At 38.3% G+C, this 19,751-nt stretch overlaps 1 protein-coding gene and 1 pseudogene across 2 annotated transcripts in view; one reads left to right on the top strand and one right to left on the bottom strand.

Annotated features, from left to right (window-relative positions):
- Nucleotides 1-19,751, top strand: part of SPAG16 (sperm associated antigen 16) — a 1,017,964-nt gene that overhangs the window by 273,419 nt on the left and 724,794 nt on the right. The window lies entirely within an intron of this gene.
- LOC125911230 (dnaJ homolog subfamily A member 1-like) lies at nt 221-1,702 on the bottom strand (annotated as a pseudogene).

The following is a 19,751-nucleotide window of genomic DNA, read 5'->3' as shown; positions in this document are numbered from 1 at the left end:
AGGGGAATAAGGAGGTGAGGTTCACAACTATGGTAGATACTGTGCTTTTATTTTTTTATTTTATTTTTTTCAGAGCTTTTATATTTTTTATTCTTCATTTAACTTTTAAAACACTATATAGTTGAATATTAAACAAAAATAGTAGCAAGTAGTGAACTATGATTATAGTCCTTCACTCATTCACTACTGCATGTACCAGCAATGTTAGTCACTGGCCCCATTAAGAGGTCTGACCAACCCGAGGGTGATGTTCATCATCCTCATATGCTTCTCCGTTGTAATGGCGCAGTCTTTCCTGATTTGGATCAAAGTTCACCAGTTCTACCTGGTCCATTTCATCAGTCTCTTCTACTTCCTTCCTCTCAGGTAGGAGTTTTTCCAGCAAAGAGAGTTTATTAGGAGAGAGAAAGCCATTCTCAGGAAAGTTTACCTTAAATTCTATGACTAGGCAACCCTTTTCATATGGTCTATGATAAATTGGCATGCCTTTATTCAGCACCCACTTGATATCTCCATGCTTGACAATCTGACCTGGATGAGAGGTAATGACAATGGTTCTGTTGTTAAGAGTAGATACTGGCTTTTGAAAGCCACACAGTGCTTCAACCAGCTGTATGTCCATACACATGAAAAGATCCTCTCCTCGCCTGGTAAAAACAACATGGTCCTTCTGATCTAAAACAACGATAATATCTCCTGGTTCCAGTCCAGGTTCTTGGTCTCCTTCACCATGGAATGTTATCTTCTGGCCATCTTTCATGCCTTTGTCAATATGAACTTCTAGAATCTTCTTTTCTTGAACTATCTTCCTTCCACTGCAGCTTTAACATCTATCTTTAGGATTGATCCGTTCCCCATGGCCATGGCACTCCATGCACACAGATTGAATTTGCTGAACCATTCCAGGTCCTATCTGATGAATTCTTATTTGCATTCCAGTACCTCTGCAATTGGGACAACATTCTACCGCTCCTTTCTTACCACCTCGGCCTTCACATTTGTTGCAAATCACATTCTTTTGCAGAGCTAGCTTTCTTGTTGCACCATTATATAAATCTTCTAAGGTTACAGAGAACTGATGCACAACATTTTTACCTCTCCTTTCTCTCTGCATCCTTCTTCCTCCCCTCAAAAACATATCAAAGATGTCCATGGGGGGAGCCAAAACCACCACCTTCTCCACTTTCTTTAATTGCCTGTTCTCCTCCTTTGTCATACAATTACCTTTTCTTCACATCAGATAGCACTTCAAAAGCTTGAGAAATCTGTTTAAACTTCTCTCCTTCATTTGGATTCTTGTCAGGGTGGTACTTCAAAGCCAATTTCCTGTAAGCCTTTTTCAATTCTTCCTGGGTGGCATTGGGTTTGACCCACAAAACATCACAGTAAGTAGTTTCTTTCACTGTTTTCTACAGCTGGTGAAGGGGCTGAGGCCGGTGTGGGGGAGCAGAAGGAGCGCATTGCTGGGCGCAGCTCCCCCGGCAGCTGCTCCTCCGCTTTTCACCAAGCGTTTTGGAAAGTTCCCGATACTGTGCTTTTAAAGAGAAAATAAAACCTACTATAAATAAAGCAGGCAATTTTTTATTTTCATTTTTTATTTTTTTAGAAAGATTTATTTGTTTTTGAGAGAGAAAGTGGGGAAGGAGCAGAGAGAGAGAGAAAGGAAGAAGAAGAAGAAGAAGAAGAAGAAGAAGAAGAAGAAGAAGAATCCAAAGTGGGCTCTGTGCTGACAGCAGCAAGCTCCATGTGGGGCTTAAACCTATGAGCCATGATTTCATGACCTGAGTCGAAATCTGATGCTCGCTCACTGAACCGACTGAGCCACCCAAGTGCCCCAAGGCAGGCAGTTTTTTAAAAGAACAGCTCTTTAAAAAACTTATGTATTTTGCCACTTTGCAGAAGTGATAATAAAACTGATTATTCATTGATCCCAGAGGATTGGCTACAGCAAAAATCAAGGAAGAGCATGAACAGTTTCCAGTGAGTTCATACATTCTGAAAATTAAGGCCAGGAAAACCCCAGACCCTTAGAAGCCTCCCAGGAGCCTTTTGCAACTATCAGCTTAATTTTATACATTTGTTATAAATTACTGGAACAATGATTTATATTTACTATTCTAATACTTTCCCTTGCCTTTTAAATTCACTTTCCTTTAGAGACATAGTCATCTCTTTGACTCTACATTTATAAATTGTGCATATGCCAATTCTTCTGTGTTGCTGTTGCCATCTTAGTTTTCAAGGCTTTTGTTTTCTTCCCTGGGTATTTTTAGTGCATCCCTCTCTGTTTCCCTATATGTGTGTCCTTTTAAATTTATTGTGAATACTACGTCTTCTAGTTGCTAGTTCAGTTTTCTCACATACTAGAGTGATTAACCAGTCCCTCTCTTAGACTCCTCAGTGGCAATCTCTTGAATCCCAGATCTCACTGAATATCTTTCCAAGTCCTCCAGTCAAATTCAGATTATGTTACCTCTCCTATCATTTAGGGCCCTGTCCTCTCAGGACATTTTTCTGCCCATCCCTACTACAGCAGCCCCCCCCCCATTTCCTTTTCCATCCAAACTGTCACATGGTTCTCATCATTAAAAGTGTAGATTGATTCCTATTTTCTCTCAGACTTTTCAGACTAAAAAACTGAATGTTGCTTTTTAAACCAGCTTTTAATGATAGTAGTGATGGTTGTATTCTGGAGGTATGCGTGCATGTGTATTTTTATTCGTAGCCTTTCAGGTTCCAATTCTCTAAATAAAATGTACTCTGCCTATTCAAAGTCCATTCAGTATAACTACCAAAGGCACAGAAAAGCAGTTCCCAATTAAGATATAGTCACGTCATGTCATGGTTGCCAAGGCTCTTGGCTGGGACTCCCAACTAGCTTCTCTGTCATATCTCAGTGTTGTAATTGTGACCAGTTTTATTTAAATATTCCTGCCACTTTTAATTCAAAGTGTATTGACTGGTTTGTTTTGGCTTCCTTTTTTTTCCTATTTTAATCACAACATGCTTAAATATTTTACTTTCAAGTATATTTTTGGTTGGGATAAAACAGTCAAGGACATTAAGCTGAAAATCAATGAGCATATATTAATAGTATGTCTTTTACTATATGATTTTATATTCAGGAATCTGTTCTAATGCTATACAACTTGAAAAATAAATGTAATGGTTATTATATTGAAGAACAAAAAAAGCTTAAATATCTTGATAAGCTATGTTAGATACAGTGTAAAGGATTTCAATCCATTTTTATGGCTTTGTTTGGCTTAAATGGAGTGTTTAGTTAATAATACTATGAATTATGTCTTCTATTTTATTTACTTCACAGATAGCTACATCATTAACCACCCTATTTTTTAGAAAATTTGCTATGTAATCTACTAATAGAATTCCCACAAGAAATAGACTTTTCTACCGTGAAACACATTTTCGTAATTCACATATATCCTATTATTACATTAGGTAATGATATGTGGTAACCTATGCAAGTATATAAATGACTAAAAATGTAGAGATCTTTTGTTTCATATTCTTAACATTTTACCATTTTGCAGTGGAAACCAGGGATATCTTTTTCTTTTCTTTTTTTTTCTTTCTGTATTTAAAAGCAAGCTTCCCTTCTTTGGTTCACAGAAAGCTAGCCATTTTTAATACAGCTTTTTAGGATATTCTCCACAATCAATATTTTGTATAGGTGGACACTGAAAGCAATGAAGCAATAGCTTGATGATATAATCATGACAGTAGTAATAAAAGTTGCATTACTTTATATATATGTACAATGGCATTTGTTTATTGATCTCAAAATTGTGTCTGTGCTTATAGATTATACATTCATATGTGTTAAATACCTACAGTAACATTAGAGTGAGGGTTTAAAGCAATTGGTGAGTTTTTTCATCTGAACTGTTATGCGTCCCGTCTTTAGTTTAAATGTGCCAATCATTTTTATTTTTTAATTAACAAACATGTATTAATTAACTAGCAGTTGTTTCAATAATGTTCAGAGAGGAAATCTCAAGATTAATACATTTTTCACATAAGATATAAACATCTAAAATTTTAAGTGCCTGATTGGAATTTTTCTTTCCTCCCCCTCTTAGAATTATATCCACTCTTAACTTCTTGATTTTCTGATGTTTATCTTCAGCCAGGATACCTCCTCTGAACTTCAACTTCTTACTTTACATCTTTAAAAGACATTTCAAACTTGCTATGGCAGATATAAGCCCCTGACCTACTTCTTTCCTATTTCATTTAGTTTCCTAACTCCTTTTGCCCAGGTATTTTATTCAAAAATCTCAGAAATCTTGAGTCCTCTCGTTCTTCCATGATGAATATTTTATTAGGGAAACCTATTGGTCTTCCTTCAGACTATATGCAGTATCTGACCACTCCTCTCCATCTCCACTTATACTTCAAGCCAACACTGCATATCACTGATTAAAATAGCCTCCTAACTAGTCTCTCTGTTTATGCCTTTGTTCCCCTTCAAACTCAGCCAAGTCTATCCTCAAAAGAGTAGCCAAAGCAATCCCATTAAAATATAGTCAGATCTTACCCTTATGCTCACAAAACCCATTGGCTCTTTATTTAACTTAAAACAAAGGTTATTAAAGTCCTTAATAACCAACAAACTCTTACGTGATTAAGAGCCCTGTTAACTCTCTAACTTCATCTCATGATACTCTACTCCTTGTTCACTCTACCCCAGGAATAACTGGTCTTCTTTGAATAGACCAGATAATTTCTTCATCAGGGCCTTTGCAATTGCCAATCTGCTGCCTAGAATAATATTCTCTCAAAAGTCTATATTGTTTTTTCCTTTGCCTACTTTAAAAAAAATTTTTAATGTTTATTTATTTTTGAGACAGAGAGAGACAGAGCATGAATGGGGGAGGGGCAGAGAGAAAGGGAGACACAGAATCGGAAGCAGCCTCCAGGCTCTGAGCCATCAGCCCAGAGCCTGACACGGGGCTCGAACTCATGAACCGTGAGATCGTGACCTGAGCTGAAGTCGGACGTTCAACCGACTGAGCCACCCAGGCGCCCCTCCTTTGCCTACTTTAGATCTTATCCATATGATAGCTTCTTAATGAGAAGCTTTCTTGTCAAAAAGAAAAGAAAGAAGAAAGAAGAAAGAAGCCTTTCTTGTCAAAATATTATAAACGTTCTCTGGTACCTCTTATCTACTTTCTCTGGTTTTGTCTTCTCCTTCACACTATTTCTCTTGAAGTTTTTATTCTCTGCCTCTCTTCTAGAATACATTTTTTAATGGAGGCCAGGATATTTTTCCTTTTTATTTCCCCTGCTATTCCATAGTATTTGATACATAATAGATGCTCAATAATATCTGGTTGATGCATGAATAACTTTTCATATTCTTCCCCCTATAGGGAAGAAAATTGGAATAGAGTGTGAGAGAGGATTGCTTAGTATAAGCTAAGAATGTAAGCATTCATCTCAAGATTCTAAACAGATACTCTGAGTTATGGTGATTCCTACCTTTCAATCTCTTTTTGACACAGTGTGGTCAAGAAACAAGAGATCCTCTAGCTTTGAAAACAGAATAACAACCCACTTTAAGTCCCATTCTTGTGTTTTGTTGGAAGAATATTCTGAATGCCAGGTATGGTAAATAGTGTCCTCCAAAACAACTTACTCATTGAAATCTTTTTGGGTAGAGGTGAGGGGAATAGGGATTAGATCTGTTTGCTAGCATAAAATTATCAGTATTCTTAGTATTCACTAGAATTTTAAATGCCCTGCAGTGGTTGATTACATTCTCATACTACCTGGACTTGTATAACAAATTACAGTGTGAGGGATGCAAAGATCATAATGAGATACATGAAATATCTTTTCCTTTTCCCATCTTATCCTGAACCAGAAGACAATCAATGATGGGAATCAATAGGCTTCAGTCAATCTGAAGAAAAAGAGGAGGAGCAATTGACTTAAAATTCTTCTCAGTTAAACCTTTCATGCCTAGCCTATTGCAGATGTCTGGCCCTTTCTGTCTTCAGTCCTCTGGAGGCATCAGAGAATGAATACCCATCACAACAGCCCTGTCACTTTCTTTGAAAACAGAATGCCTGAATCTTGAACTCACAGTATGCACTCTGTTCATCTGCTTGATCACGAAGGTTGGGAACAATCCCATGTATGTCATTACATAAATTTGACATTTATATTTGAAAAGGTTTACTCTTCTATTAGTTCATCTATAAAACTCCCTATTATGATTTCATAAGACATTATGGGGCATTAGGGTATAAAGATTGGTTAATATTGCACAGTCAGTGCATACTTTATGCTTATAGCAAAGAGAATTTATGATTGAAATTATGTTAGAAAACACCAAGTTTTGCAGTTAGTTTCATAACATTTTACCCAATTATGGAGTAGAGGGTGGGGCAGAAAAATTAATGTTTTCTTTGAACTTCTCAGTTGTTGATGACTATGCTAAGTTGCTTTTTACATTTACATTTATTTTATTTTATTTTATGTTATGTTATTTTATTTTATTATTTTATTTTAATTTACATACAAATTAGTTAGCATATAGTGCAACAATGATTTCAGGAGTAAATTCCTTAGTGCCCCTTACCCATTTAGCCCATCCCCCCTCACACACCCCTTCCGGTAACCCTCTATTTGTCCTCCATATTTGTGAGTCTCTTATGTTTTTTCCGCCTCCCTGTTTTTATATTATTTTTGTTCCCTACCCTTATGTTCATCTGTTTTGTCTCTTAAAGTCCTCATATGAGTGAAGTCATATGATTTTTGTCTTTCTCTAATTTTGCTTAGCATAATACCCTCTAGTTACATTGTGTGTGTGTGTGCATATATATATATATATATATACACACATATATATATATATACATATATATACATATATATATATCACATTTTCTTTATACATTCATCCATCTCTATGGACATTTGGGCTCTTTCCATACTTTGGCTATTGTTGATAGTGCTGCTATAAACATGGGGGTACATGTGACCCTTTGAAACAGCACACTTGTATCCCTTGGATAAATCCCTAGTAGTGCAATTGCTGGGTTGTAGGGTAGTTCTATTTTTAGTTTTTTGAAGAACCTCGATACTGTTTTCCAGAGTGGCTGCACCAGCTTGCATTGCCACCAACAATACTAAAGAGATCCTCTTTCTCCTAATCCTCGCCAACATCTGTTGTTGCCTGAGTTGTTAATTTAAGCCATTCTGACTGGTGTGAGGTGGTATCTCCTTGTGGTTTTGATTTGTATTTCCCTGATGATGAGTGATGTTGAGCATTTTTTCATGTGTCGGTTGGCCATCTGAATGTCTTCTTTGGAGAAGTGTCTATTCATGTCTTTTGCCCATTTCTTCACTGGATTATTTTTTTTGGGGGGGGTGTTGAATTTGATAAGTTCTTTATAGATTTTGGATACGAACCCTTTATCTGATAAGTCATTTGCAAATATCTTCTCCCATTCTGTTGGTTGCCTTTTAGTTTTGCTGATTGTTTCCTTTGCTGTGCAGAAGGTTTTTATTTTGATGAGATCCCAGTAGTTCATTTTTGCTTTTGTTTCCCTTGCCTCAGGAGAAGTGTTGAGTAAGAAGTTGCTGTGGCCAAGATCAAAGAGGTTTTTGCCTGCTTTCTCCTCAAGCATTTTGATGGCTTCCTGTCTTACATTGAGGTCTTTCATCCATTTTGAGTTTATTTTTGTGTATGGTGTAAGAAAGTGGTCCAGGCTCATTTTTCTGCATGTTGCTGTCCAGTTTTCCCAGCACCACTTGCTGAAGAGACTGTCTTTATTCCATTGGTTATTATTTCATGCTTTGTCAAAGATTAGTTGGCCATACATTTGTGGGTCCATTTCTGGGTTCTCTATTCTGTTCCGTTGATCTGAGTGTCTGTTCTTGTGCCAGTAACATACTGTCTTGATGATTACAGCTTTGAGGTATAGCTTGAAGTCTGGGATTGTGATGCCTCCTGCTTTGGTTTTCTTTTTCAAGATTGCTTTGGCTATTCGGGGTCTTTTCTGGTTCCATACAAATTTTAGGAATATTTGTTCTAGCTCTGTGAAGAATGCTGGTGTTATTTTGATAGGGATTGCATTGAATATGTAGATTGCTTTGAGTAGTGTCAACATTTTAACAGTATTTGTTCTTCCTATCCAGGAGTATGGAATCTTTTTTCAATTTTGTGTCTTCTTCAATTTCTTTAATAAGCTTTCTACAGTTTTCAGTGTCCAGATTTTTCACTTCTTTAGTTAGATTTATTCCTAGGTATTTTATGGTTTTTGGTGCAACTATAAATGGGATCGATTCCTTGATTTCTCTTTATGTTGCTTCATTGCTGGTGTATAGGAATGCAACCTATTTCTGTGCGTTGATTTTATATCCTGCAACTTTGCTGAATTCGTGAATCAGTTCTAGCAGTTTTTTGGTGGAATATTTAGGGTTTTCCAAATAGAGCATCATGTCATTTGCGAAGAGTGAAAGTTTTACCTCTTCCTGGCCGATTTGATGCCTTTTATTTCTTTGTGTTGTCTGATTGCTGAGGCTAAGACTTCCAATACTATGTTAAATAACAGTGGCAAGAGTGGACATCCCTGTCTTGTTCCTGACCTTAGGGGGAAAGCTCTCAGTTTTTCCCCATTGAGGATGATATTAGCATTGGGTCGTTCATATATGGCTTTTATGATCTCAAGGTATACTGCTTCTATCCCTACTTTCTTGATGGTTTTTATCAAGAAAGGATGCTGTATTTTGTTGAATGCTTTCTCTGCATCTAATGAGAGGATCATATGGTTCTTGCCCTTTCTTTTGTTGATGTGATGAATCACGTTAATTGTTCTGCGGCTATTGAATCAGCCCTGCATCTCAGGTATAAATCCCACTTGGTTATGGTGAATAATTTTTTTAATGTATTGTAGGATCCAGTTGGCTAATATCTTGTTGAGAATTTTTGCATCCATGTTCATCAGGAAAATTGGTCTATAGTTTTCCTTTTTAGTGGGGTCTCTGGTTTTGGAATCAAGGTCATGCTGGCTTCATAGAAAGAGTTTAGAAGTTTTCCTTCCATTTCTATTTTTTGGAACAGCTTTAAGAGAATAGGTGTTAACTCTTCCTTAAATTTTTGGTAGAATTCCCCTGGAAATCCATCTGGCCCTGGACTCTTGTTTTTTGGCAGATTTTTGATAACTAATTTGATATCCTTACAGGTTATGGGTCTGTTCAAATTTTCTATTTCTTCTTGTTTAAGTTTTGGTAGTGTAAATGTTTCTAGGAATTTGCCCATTTATTCCAGATTGCTCATTTTATTGGCATATAATTGCTCGTAATAGTCTCTTATTATTGTTTTTATTTCTGCTGTGTTGGTTGGTTGTGATCATTCTTCTTTCATTCTTGATTTTACTAATTTGGGTCCTTTCCTTTTTGTTTTTGATCAAACTGTCACTGGCTAGTGGTTTATCAGTTTTGTTTATTCTTTCAAAGAACCAGCTTCTGGTTTCACTGATCTGTTCTACTATTTTTTTTTGTTTCGATAGCATTAATTTCTGCTACAATCTTTATTATTTCCTGTCTATTGCTGGTTTGGGGTTTTATTTGCTGTTCCTTTTCCAGCTCTTTAAGGCATAAGGTTAGGTTGTGTATCTGAGATCTTTCTTCCTTCTTTAGGAAGGCCTGGATTGCTATATACTTCCTCTTATGACCACCTTTGCTGCATCCCAGAGGTTTTGGGTTGTGGTGTTACCATTTTCATGGGCTTCCATATACTTTTTAATTTCCTCTTTAACTTCTTGGTTAGTCCATTCATTCTTTAGGAGGATGTTCTTCAGTCTCCAAATATTTGTTACCTTTCCAAATTTTTTCTTGTGGTTGATTTTGAGTTTCATAGCATTGTGGTCTGAAAATATGCACAGTATGATCTCGGTCTTTTTGTACTGGTTGAAGGTTTATTTTTGTTGCAGTATGTGATCTATTCTGGAGAGCATTTCATGTGCACTGGAGAAGAATGTGTATTCTTCTGCTTTAGGATGAAATGTTCTGAATATATCTGTTAAGTCCATCTAGTCCAGTGTGTCATTCAAAGTCATTGTTTCCTTGTTGATTTTTTGATTAGATGATCTGTCCATTGCTATGAGTGGGGTGTTGAAGTCTTCTACCATTATGGTATTACTATCAATGAGTTCCTTTATGTTTGTGATTAATTGATTTATATATTTGTGTGCTTTCACATTTGGTGCAATAAATTTTTACGATTATTAGGTCTTCTTGGTGGATAGACCCCTTAATTATGATTTAATGCCCTTCTTCATCTCCTGATACAGTCTTTATTTTACTTTATTTTATTTTATTTTATTATTTTTTTAAAGTTTACTTTATTTTATTTTATTTTTTTCAATATATGAAATTTATTGTCAAATTGGTTTCCAAACAACACCCAGTGCTCATCCAAAAAGATGCCCTCCTCAATACCCATCACCCACCCTCCCCACCCTCCCATCCCCCATCAACCCTCAGTTTGTTCTCAGTTTTTAAGAGTCTCTTATGCTTTGGCTCTCTCCCTCTCTAACCTCTTTTTTTTTCCTTCCCCACCCCCATGAATTTCTGTTAGTTTCTCAGGATCCACATAAGAGTGAAAACATATGGTATCTGTCTGTCTGTATGGCTTATTTCACTTAGCATCACACTCTCCAGTTCCATCCATGTTGCTACAAAGGGCCATATTTCATTCTTTCTCATTGCCACGTAGTACTCCGTTGTGTATATACACCACAATTTCTTTATCCATTCATCACTTGATGGACATTTAGGCTCTTTCCACAATTTAGCTATTGTTGAGAGTGCTGCTATGAACATTGGAGTACAAGTGCCCCTATGCATCAGTACTCCTGTATCCCTTGGGTAAATTCCTAGCAGTGCTATTGCTGGGTCATAGGGTAGGTCTATTTTTAATTTTCTGAGGAACCTCCACACTGCTTTCCAGAGTGGCTGCACCAATTTGCATTCCCACCAACAGTGCAAGAGGGTTCCTGTTTCTCCACATCCTCTCCAGCATCTAGAGTCTCCTGATTTGTTCATTTTGGCTACTCTGACTGGCGTGAGGTGATATCTGAGTGTGGTTTTGATTTGTATTTTCCTGATAAGGAGCGACGTTGAACATCTTTTCATGTGCCTGTTGGCCATCCGGATGTCTTCTTTAGAGAAGTGTCTATTCATGTTTTCTGCCCATTTCTTCACTGGATTATTTGTTTTTCAGGTGTGGAGTTTGTTTATAGATTTTGGATACTAGCCCTTTGTCCGATATGTCATTTGCAAATATCTTTTCCCATTCTGTTTGTTGCCTTTTAGTTTTGTTAGTTGTTTCCTTTGCTGTGCAGAAGCTTTTTATCTTCATAAGGTCCCAGTAGTTCATTTTTGCTTTTAATTCCCTTGCCTTTGGGGATGTGTCGAGTAAGAGATTGCTATGGCTGAGGTCAGAGAGGTCTTTTCCTGCATTCTCCTCTAGGATTTTGATGGTTTCCTGTCTCACATTCAGGTCCTTTATCCATTTTGAGTTTACTTTTGTGAATGGTGTGAGAAAGTGGTCTAGTTTCAACCTTCTGCATGTTGCTGTCCAGTTCTCCCAGCACCATTTGTTAAAGAGACTGTCTTTTTTCCATTGGATGTTCTTTCCTGCTTTGTCAAAGATGAGGTGGCCATACATTTGTGGGTCTAGTTCTGGGGTTTCTACTCTATTCCATTGGTCTATGTGTCTGTTTTTGTGCCAATACCATGCTATCTTGCTGATTACAGCTTTGTAGTAGAGGCTAAAGTCTGGGATTGTGATGCCTCCTGCTTTGGTCTTCTTCAAAATTACTTTGGCTACTCGGGGCCTTTTGTGGTTCCATGTGAATTTTAGGATTGCTTGTTCTAGTTTCGAGAAGAATGCTGGTGCAATTTTGATTGGGATTGCATTGAATGTGTAGATAGCTTTGGTACTATTGACATTTGACAATATTTATTCTTCCGATCCATGAGCATGGAATGTTTTTCCATTTCTTTATATCTTCTTCAATTTCCTTCGTAAGCTTTCTATAGTTTTCAGCATACAGATCTTGTACATCTTTGGTTAGATTTATTCCTAAGAATTTTATGCTTCTTGTTGCAATTGTGAATGGGATCAGTTTCTTTATTTGTCTTTCTGTTGCTTCATTGTTAGTGTATAAGAATGCAACTGATTTCTGTACATTGATTTTGTATCCTGCAACTTTGCTGAATTCATGTATCAGTTCTAGCAGACTTTTGGTGGAGTCTATCGGGTTCTCCATGTATAATATCATGTCATCTGCAAAAAGTGAAAGCTTGACTTCATCTTTTCCAATTTTGATGTCTTTGAATTCCTTTTGTTGTCTGATTGCTGATGCTAGAACTTCCAACACTATGTTAAACAACATCGGTGAGAGTGGACATCCCTGTCATGTTCCTGATCTCAGGGGGAAAGCTCTCAGTTTTTCCCCGTTGAGGATGATGTTAGCTGTGGGTTTTTCATAAATGGCTTTTATAATGTTTAAGTATGTTCCTTCTATCCTGACTTTCTCAAGGGTTTTTATTAAGAAAGGATGCTGAATTTTGTCAAATGCCTTTTTTGTATCGATTGATAGGATCATATGGTTCTTATCTTTTCTTTTATTAAGGTGATGTATCACATTGATTGATTTGTGAATGTTGAACCAGCCCTGCATCCCAGGAATGAATCCCACTTGATCATGGTGAATAATTCTTTTTATATGCCGTTGAATTCGATTTGCTAGTATCTTATTAAGAATTTTTGCATCCATATTCATCAGGGATATTGGCCTATAGTTCTCTTTTTTTACTGGGTCTCTGTCTGGTTTAGGAATCAAAGTAATACTGGCTTCATAGAATGAGTCTGGAAGTTTTCCTTCCCTTTCTATTTCTTGGAATAGCTTGAGAAGGATAGGTATTATCTCTGCTTTAAATGTCTGGTAGAACTCCCCTGGGAAGCCATCTGGTCCTGGACTGTTATTTGTTGGGAGACTTTTGATAACTGATTCAGTTTCTTCGCTGGTTATGGGTCTGTTCAAGCTTTCTATTTCCTCCTGATTGAGTTTTGGAAGAGTGTGGGTGTTTAGGAATTTATCCATTTCTTCCAGGTTGTCCAGTTTGTTGGCATATAATTTTTCATAGTATTCCCTGGTAATTGCTTGTATATCTGAGGTATTGGTTGTAATAATTCCATTTTCATTCATGATTTTACCTATTTGGGTCATCTCCCTTTTTTTTTTGAGAAGGCTGGCTAGAGGTTTGTCAGTTTTGTTTATTTTTTCAAAAAAACCAGCTCTTGGTTTCATTGATCTGCTCTACAGTTTTTAAAGATTCTATATGTTTTTTCTCTGCTCTGATCTTATTATTTCTCTTCTTCTGCTGGGTTTAGGGTGTCTTTGCTGTTCTGTTTCTATTTCCTTTAGGTGTGCTGCTAGATTTTGTATTTGGGATTTTTCTTGTTTCTGGAGATAGGCCTGGATTGTGATGTATTTTCCTCTTAGGACTGCCTTCACTGCATCCCAAAGCGTTTAGATTGTTGTATTTTAATTTTCCTTTATTTCCATATATTTTTTAATTTCTTCTCTAATTGCCTGGTTTACTCATTCATTCTTTAGTAGGGTGTTCTTTAACCTCCATGCTTTTGGAGGTTTTCCAGGCTTTTCCCTGTGGTTGATTTCAAGCTTCATAGCATTGTGGTCTGAAAGTATGAATGGTATGATCTCAATTCTTGTATACTTATGAAGGGCTGTTTTGTGACCTAGTATGTGATCTATCTTTGAGAAAGTTCCATGTGCACTCGAGAAGAAAGTATATTCTGTTGCTTTGGGATGCAGAGTTCTAACTATATCTGTCAAGTCCATCTGATCCAATGTATCATTCAGGGCCCTTGTTTCTTTATTGACCGTGTGTCTAGATGATCTATCCATTTCTGTAAGTGGAATGTTAAAGTCCCCTGCAACTACCACATTCTTATCAATAAGGTTGCTTATGTTTGCGAGTAATTGTTTTATATATTTGGGGGCTCCGGTATTCAGCGCATAGACATTTATAACTATTAGCTCTTCCTGATGGATAGACCCTGTAATTATTATATAATGCCCTTCTTCATCTCTTGTTACAGCCTTTAATTTAAAGTCTAGTTTGTCTGATATAAGTATGGCTACTCCAGCTTTGTTTTGACTTCCAGTAGCATGATAAATAGTTCTCCATCCCCTCACTTTCAATCTGAAGGTGTCCTGAGGTCTAAAATGAGTCTCTTGTAGACAGCAAATAGATGGGTCTTGTTTTTTTACCCATTCTGATACCCTATGTCTTTTGGTTGGCGCATTTAGTCCATTTACGTTCAGTGTTATTATAGAAAGATACGGGTTTAGAGTCATTGTGATGTCCATAGGTTTCATGCTTGTAGCAATTTGCCTGGTACTTTGTTTCACAGGATCCCCCTTAGGATCTCTTGTAGGGCTGTTTAGTGGTGTCGAATTCCTTCAGTTTTTGTTTGTTTGGGAAGACCTTTATCTCTCCTTCTATTCTGAATGACAGACAGCTGGATAAAGGATTATCGGCTGCATATTTTTCTGTTCATCACATTGAAGATTTCCTGCCATTCCTTTCTGACCTGCCAAGTTTCAGTAGAGAGATCCGTCACAAGTCTTATCGGTCTCCCTTTATATGTTAGAGCGTGTTTATCCCTTGCTGCTTTCAGAATTTTCTCTTTATTCTTGTATTTTGCCAGTTTCACATGATATGTCATGCAGAAGATCAATTCAAGTTACGTCTGAAGGGAGTTCTCTGTGCCTCTTGGATTTCAATGCCTTTTTCCTTCCCCAGATCATGGAATTTCTCAGCTATGATTTCTTCAAGTATACCTTGAGCACCTTTCCCTCTCTCTTCCTCCTCTGGAATACCAATTATGCGTAGATTATTTCTCTTTAGTGCATCACTTAGTTCTCTAATTTTCCCCTCATACTCCTGGATTTTTTTGTCTCTCTTTTTCTCACCTTCCTCTTTTTCCATGATTTTATCTTCTAGTTCACCTTTTCTCTCCTTTGCCTCTTCAATTAAAGCTGTGGTCATCTCCATTTTATTTTGCAGCTCATTTATACATTTTCTAGCTCCTCCTGGCTGTTTCTTAGTCCCTTGATCTCTGTAGCAATAGATTGTCTGCTGTCCTTTATACTGTTTTCAAGCCCAGCGATTAATTTTATGACTATTATTCTAAATTCACTTTCTGTTATATTGTTTAAATCATTTTTTGATCAGTTCATTAGCTGTCGTTATTTCCTGGAGGTTTTTTTGAGGGGATTTCTTCCGTTTCGTCATTTTCGATAGTTCCTGGAGTGGTGAGGAACTTCAGGGCACTTCCCCTGTGCTGTCTTGAATAACTTGTGTTGGTGGGCGGGGCTGCAGTCAGACCTGATGTCTGCCCCCAGCCCACTGCTGGGTCCACAGTCAGACTGTTGTGTGCCTTCTCTTTCCCTCTCCTAGGGGCGGGATTCACTGTGGGGTGGTGTGGCCCGTCTGGGCTACTTGCACACTGCCAGGCTTTTGGTGCTGGAGATCTGGCGTATTAGCTGGGGTGGATCAGCAAGGTGCACATGGGCGGAAGGGGTAGGCTCAGCTCACTTATCCTTCAGTGATCCACTTCAGAGGGGCCCTGTGGCACCAGGAGGGAGTCAGACCTACCGCCGGAGGGATGGATCCGCAGAAGCACAGCGTTGGGTGTTTGTGCAGTGCAAGCAAGTTCCCTGGCAGGAACTGGTTCCCTTTGGGATTTTGGCTGGGGGATGGGCGAGGGAGATGGTGCTGGTGAGTTGCCTTTGTACCCCACCAAGCTGAGCTCTGTTGTCCGGGGCTCAACAACTCTCCCTCCCGTTGTCCTCCAGCCCTCCCGTTCTCCGAGCAGATCTGTTAGCTTATAACCTTCCAGATGTTAAGTCCCACTTGCTGTCCAAACATACTCCGTCTGGCCCCTCCGCTTTTGCAAGCCAGACTCGGGGCCTCTGTTTGGCTGGCAGGCTGCCCCTCCGCCCCGGCTCCCCCCCGCCAGTCCGTGTAGGGCGCACCACCTCTTCGCCCTTCCTACCCTCTTCCGTGGGCCTCTCGTCTGTGCTTGGTTCCAGAGAATCCGTTGTGCTAGTCTTCTGGCAGTGTTCTGGGTTATTTAGGCAGGTGTAGGTGGAATCCAAGTGATCAGCAGGACGCGGTGAGCCCAGCGTCCTCCTAAGCCGCCATCTTCCCCTCTTCTCCAATACAGTCTTTATTTTAAAGTCTAGATTGTCTGATATAATTATGGCTACTCCAGCTTTCTTTTGTTGACCATTAGTATGATAGATGGTTCTCCATCCCCTTACTTTCAATTTGAAGGTGTCTTTAGGTCTGAAGTGGGTCTCTTGTAAACAGCATGTAGATGGATCTTGTTTTCTTATCCATTCTGTTACCCTATGTCTTTTGATTGGAGCACTGAGTTCATTGACCTTTAGAGTGAGTGGTGAAGTATATGAATTTATTGCCATTATGTGGCTTGTAGAGTTGGAGTTTCTGGTGGTGTTCTCTGGTCCTTTCTAATCTTTGTTGCTTTTGGTATGTATGTATGTATGTATGTATTTATGTATGTATATATGTTTTTATATTTTCATCTTTTCTCCCCTCAGAGAGTCCCCCTCAAAATTTCTTGCAAGGCTGTTTTAGTGGTCACAAACTCCTTTAATTTTTGTTTGTCTGGGAAACTTTTTATCTCTCCTTCTATTTTGAATGACAGTCTTGCAGGGTAAAGAATTCTTGGCTGCATATTTTTTTGATTCAGCACAGTGAGTATATCCTGCCACTCCTTTCTGGCCTGCCAAGTTTCTCTGGCTAGGTTGCTGCAAACATGATCTGTCTTCCCTTGTAGGTTAAGGACGTTTATTCCCTTGCTGCTTTCATGATTCTCTCTTTGCCTATTTGGTGAATTTGACTGTGATATGCCTTGTTTATGGTCGGTTTTTGTTGAATCTAATGGGAGTCCTCTGTGCTTCCTGGATTTTGATGTCTGTTCTTTCCCCAGGTTAGGAAACTTTTTGCTATGATTTGGTCACATAACCCTTCTACCCCTATTTCTGTTTCTTCCTCTTCTGGGACACCTATGATTCTGATGTTGTTCCTTTTTAATGAGTCACTGATCTCTCTAATTCTTAAATCATGCTCTTTTGCCTTAATCTCCCTCATTTTTTCTGCTTCGTTATTCTCCATAAGTTTATCCTCTATATCACTGATTCTCTGTTCTGCCTCATCCATCCTTGCTGCTGTGGCATCCATTCATGATTGCAGCTCAGTTATAGCATTTTTTTATTTCATCCTGACTAGTTTTTACTTCTTTTATCTCTGCAGAAAGGGATTCTGATCTACTTTTGACTCCAGCTAGTATTATTATCGAGATTCTAAATTCTGGTTCAGACATCTTGCTTGTATCTGTGTTGGTTAAGTCCCTGGCTGTCGTTTCTTACTGCTCTTTCTTTTGGGGTGAATTCCTTTGTTTCATCATTTTGAAGGGAGAAAAGGAATTGAGATAGAAAAAATTAAAATTAAAAAATATTAAAATTAAAATAATTAGACACACACACACACAAAATCAAATAAATGATGCTATATCCTAGGTGTGTTTTGGTCTGGGTGTTGAAAGTGGCTTGATAGATTAGAGAAAAAAGGGGAAAAAAGAAAAAAAAAGGTAATTGTTGGAAAATTTGAAGAAAATGAATACATTGAAGTAGACAAAAATGAAATGATGGAAGTAAACTAGAATTTGAAAAAAATTACACAAAAGTAAAAAATATAATTAAAAAAATAAATAAAAATATTTTTAATAATTATTAAAAATAAAAATAAATTTTTTCTTTCTGTATTCAAGAAAAAGAAAAGAAATGCAAAAGAGAAAAAAAAAAGCAAATCATTTGAAAATTGGAAAAAATGAATACACCGAAGTAGACTAAAATAAAATGATGGAAGTAAAATAGAATTTAAAAAACATTTACACAAAAGTAAAAAATATAGTGAAAAATGAAAAAAATATTTTTAATAAAAATTGAAAATAACGATGATTTTTTTCTCTTTCTGTATTCAAGAAAAAGAAAAGAAATGAAAAAAGAGAAAAAATTTAAAAAAGAAATTAAAAAAAGAAAGAAAATTGAATGGATGTACCTGCTAACAGACTGAAATATGACTGAAGTTACTTTATTTTCCCCTGGAAGTCAGTTCAGGAAGCACTTTATAGTCCATAAACTAAGCAGGCAGTGAGACTTCTGTTCTTGAAGGGCAAGGTTGCCCCAGTTGGGCAGGGCTTAGTGTAATGGCTCTGTTCTCCACTAGATGGTGCTGCTAGCCTGCTGGGGTGGATTGTTGTGGCACTTGTAGGTGCATATGCGCATGGGCGGAAGCGGTGAAAATGCCATCACCCAGCTATGCAGTCTGTGGTATCGGAACTCTTTTCTCCTTGATCAGCAATCCTGCACCTATCCTTTGTCTTCAGCTTTCATCCACTCCCCACTTTTACACTGTCCGTGACCAAGCCCCAGGTAGTACCTCTCTCCAGAGTTTTGTCTCAGATGTGGCTGATTTCCTGGCTCCTTACTTCTGAGGGACTGCAGCTTTGACCCGTTCCTCCCTGCTGCGGAGGGTCTCACTGAGCAATGGCTGAATACCGGCCACACTCAGGAGAGTTCACAGGATCTTGCTGCTGCCTTTGCCCAGAGACTTCAGCCAGGTGCCAGCCCTCCCCAGAAAAAGTTCACAAGATAGTGTAGCAGCAGCGTTTCAGGGATTATGGAAAATCACAGCACACATCTGGCACCAGGCTTCACCCTTAATGGCCTTGTTCCAGCACTATTTGAATGTGGCCATTCTCTGGGGTCTGCTGGGCCCAGGTTGCCTCATAGCCTCTACCAAATGTCCTTCTAGCAGTGGAACTGCTTCTCCCCGTGTGGCTTGAGAACCTCCCACACCCCACTCTGCTCCTGGGGATTCACCCTTCCCACCAGAGCACCGCCAGTTATCGAGCTGCAGAGTTGCAGACTCTGCGCTCCCTCTGTTTACAGTGTTAATGGAATTTAAACCCTCTCCTTTCTCCCTTTTTAGTTCAGTCCCTGCGGCTGTTTCCAATTTTCCACTTTCTCTCCAGCTGCTTTTGGGGAGGGGTGCTTTTCCCATATTCTCTCCACTGTCTCTGTCCTCTCTCTACATGAAAAAGCACGTCCCTGCCCTCCGCGGCTTCTCTGTCCCCAAGTTCACCTCTCCGTGCCATGTACCTGCTGAGTTCTGTGGTTCAGGTTGTGCAGATTGTTGTGTTAATCCTCAGATCAGTTTTCTAGGTGTGCAGGATGGTTTAGTGTTGGTCTGGCTGTATTTCATGGATGTGAGACACAGAAAAAACTTCCATGCTATTCCACCATCTTGACTCCCTCCACATTTACATTAATTTTTAAAATAATTCTTCAGCATTGGTATTAGAACCATTTTACTGAAGAGTAACCCAAGAGTCTCAGAGTGATTAAGTGGTTTCCTCAAGATCAAGCTGACAGTCAGACTATCATCTGCAAATATTTATTGAACACCCATGGGCACAACTATTCTTGTAAGATAATACAGACACAGTTTCAATCCTCATGATTTTCTAGGTGAGAAAAACCCATCAATAAGAATACCAAAATTGTTGTTACGAGTGAATAGTGTAT

The sequence above is a fragment of the Panthera uncia genome (genome assembly GCF_023721935.1).
Source record: "Panthera uncia isolate 11264 chromosome C1 unlocalized genomic scaffold, Puncia_PCG_1.0 HiC_scaffold_3, whole genome shotgun sequence".
In the NCBI taxonomy this organism is placed as follows: domain Eukaryota; kingdom Metazoa; phylum Chordata; class Mammalia; order Carnivora; family Felidae; genus Panthera; species Panthera uncia.
Note: the sequence above shows the minus strand (reverse complement) of the source record. Positions and strands in the feature narration are given on the sequence as shown.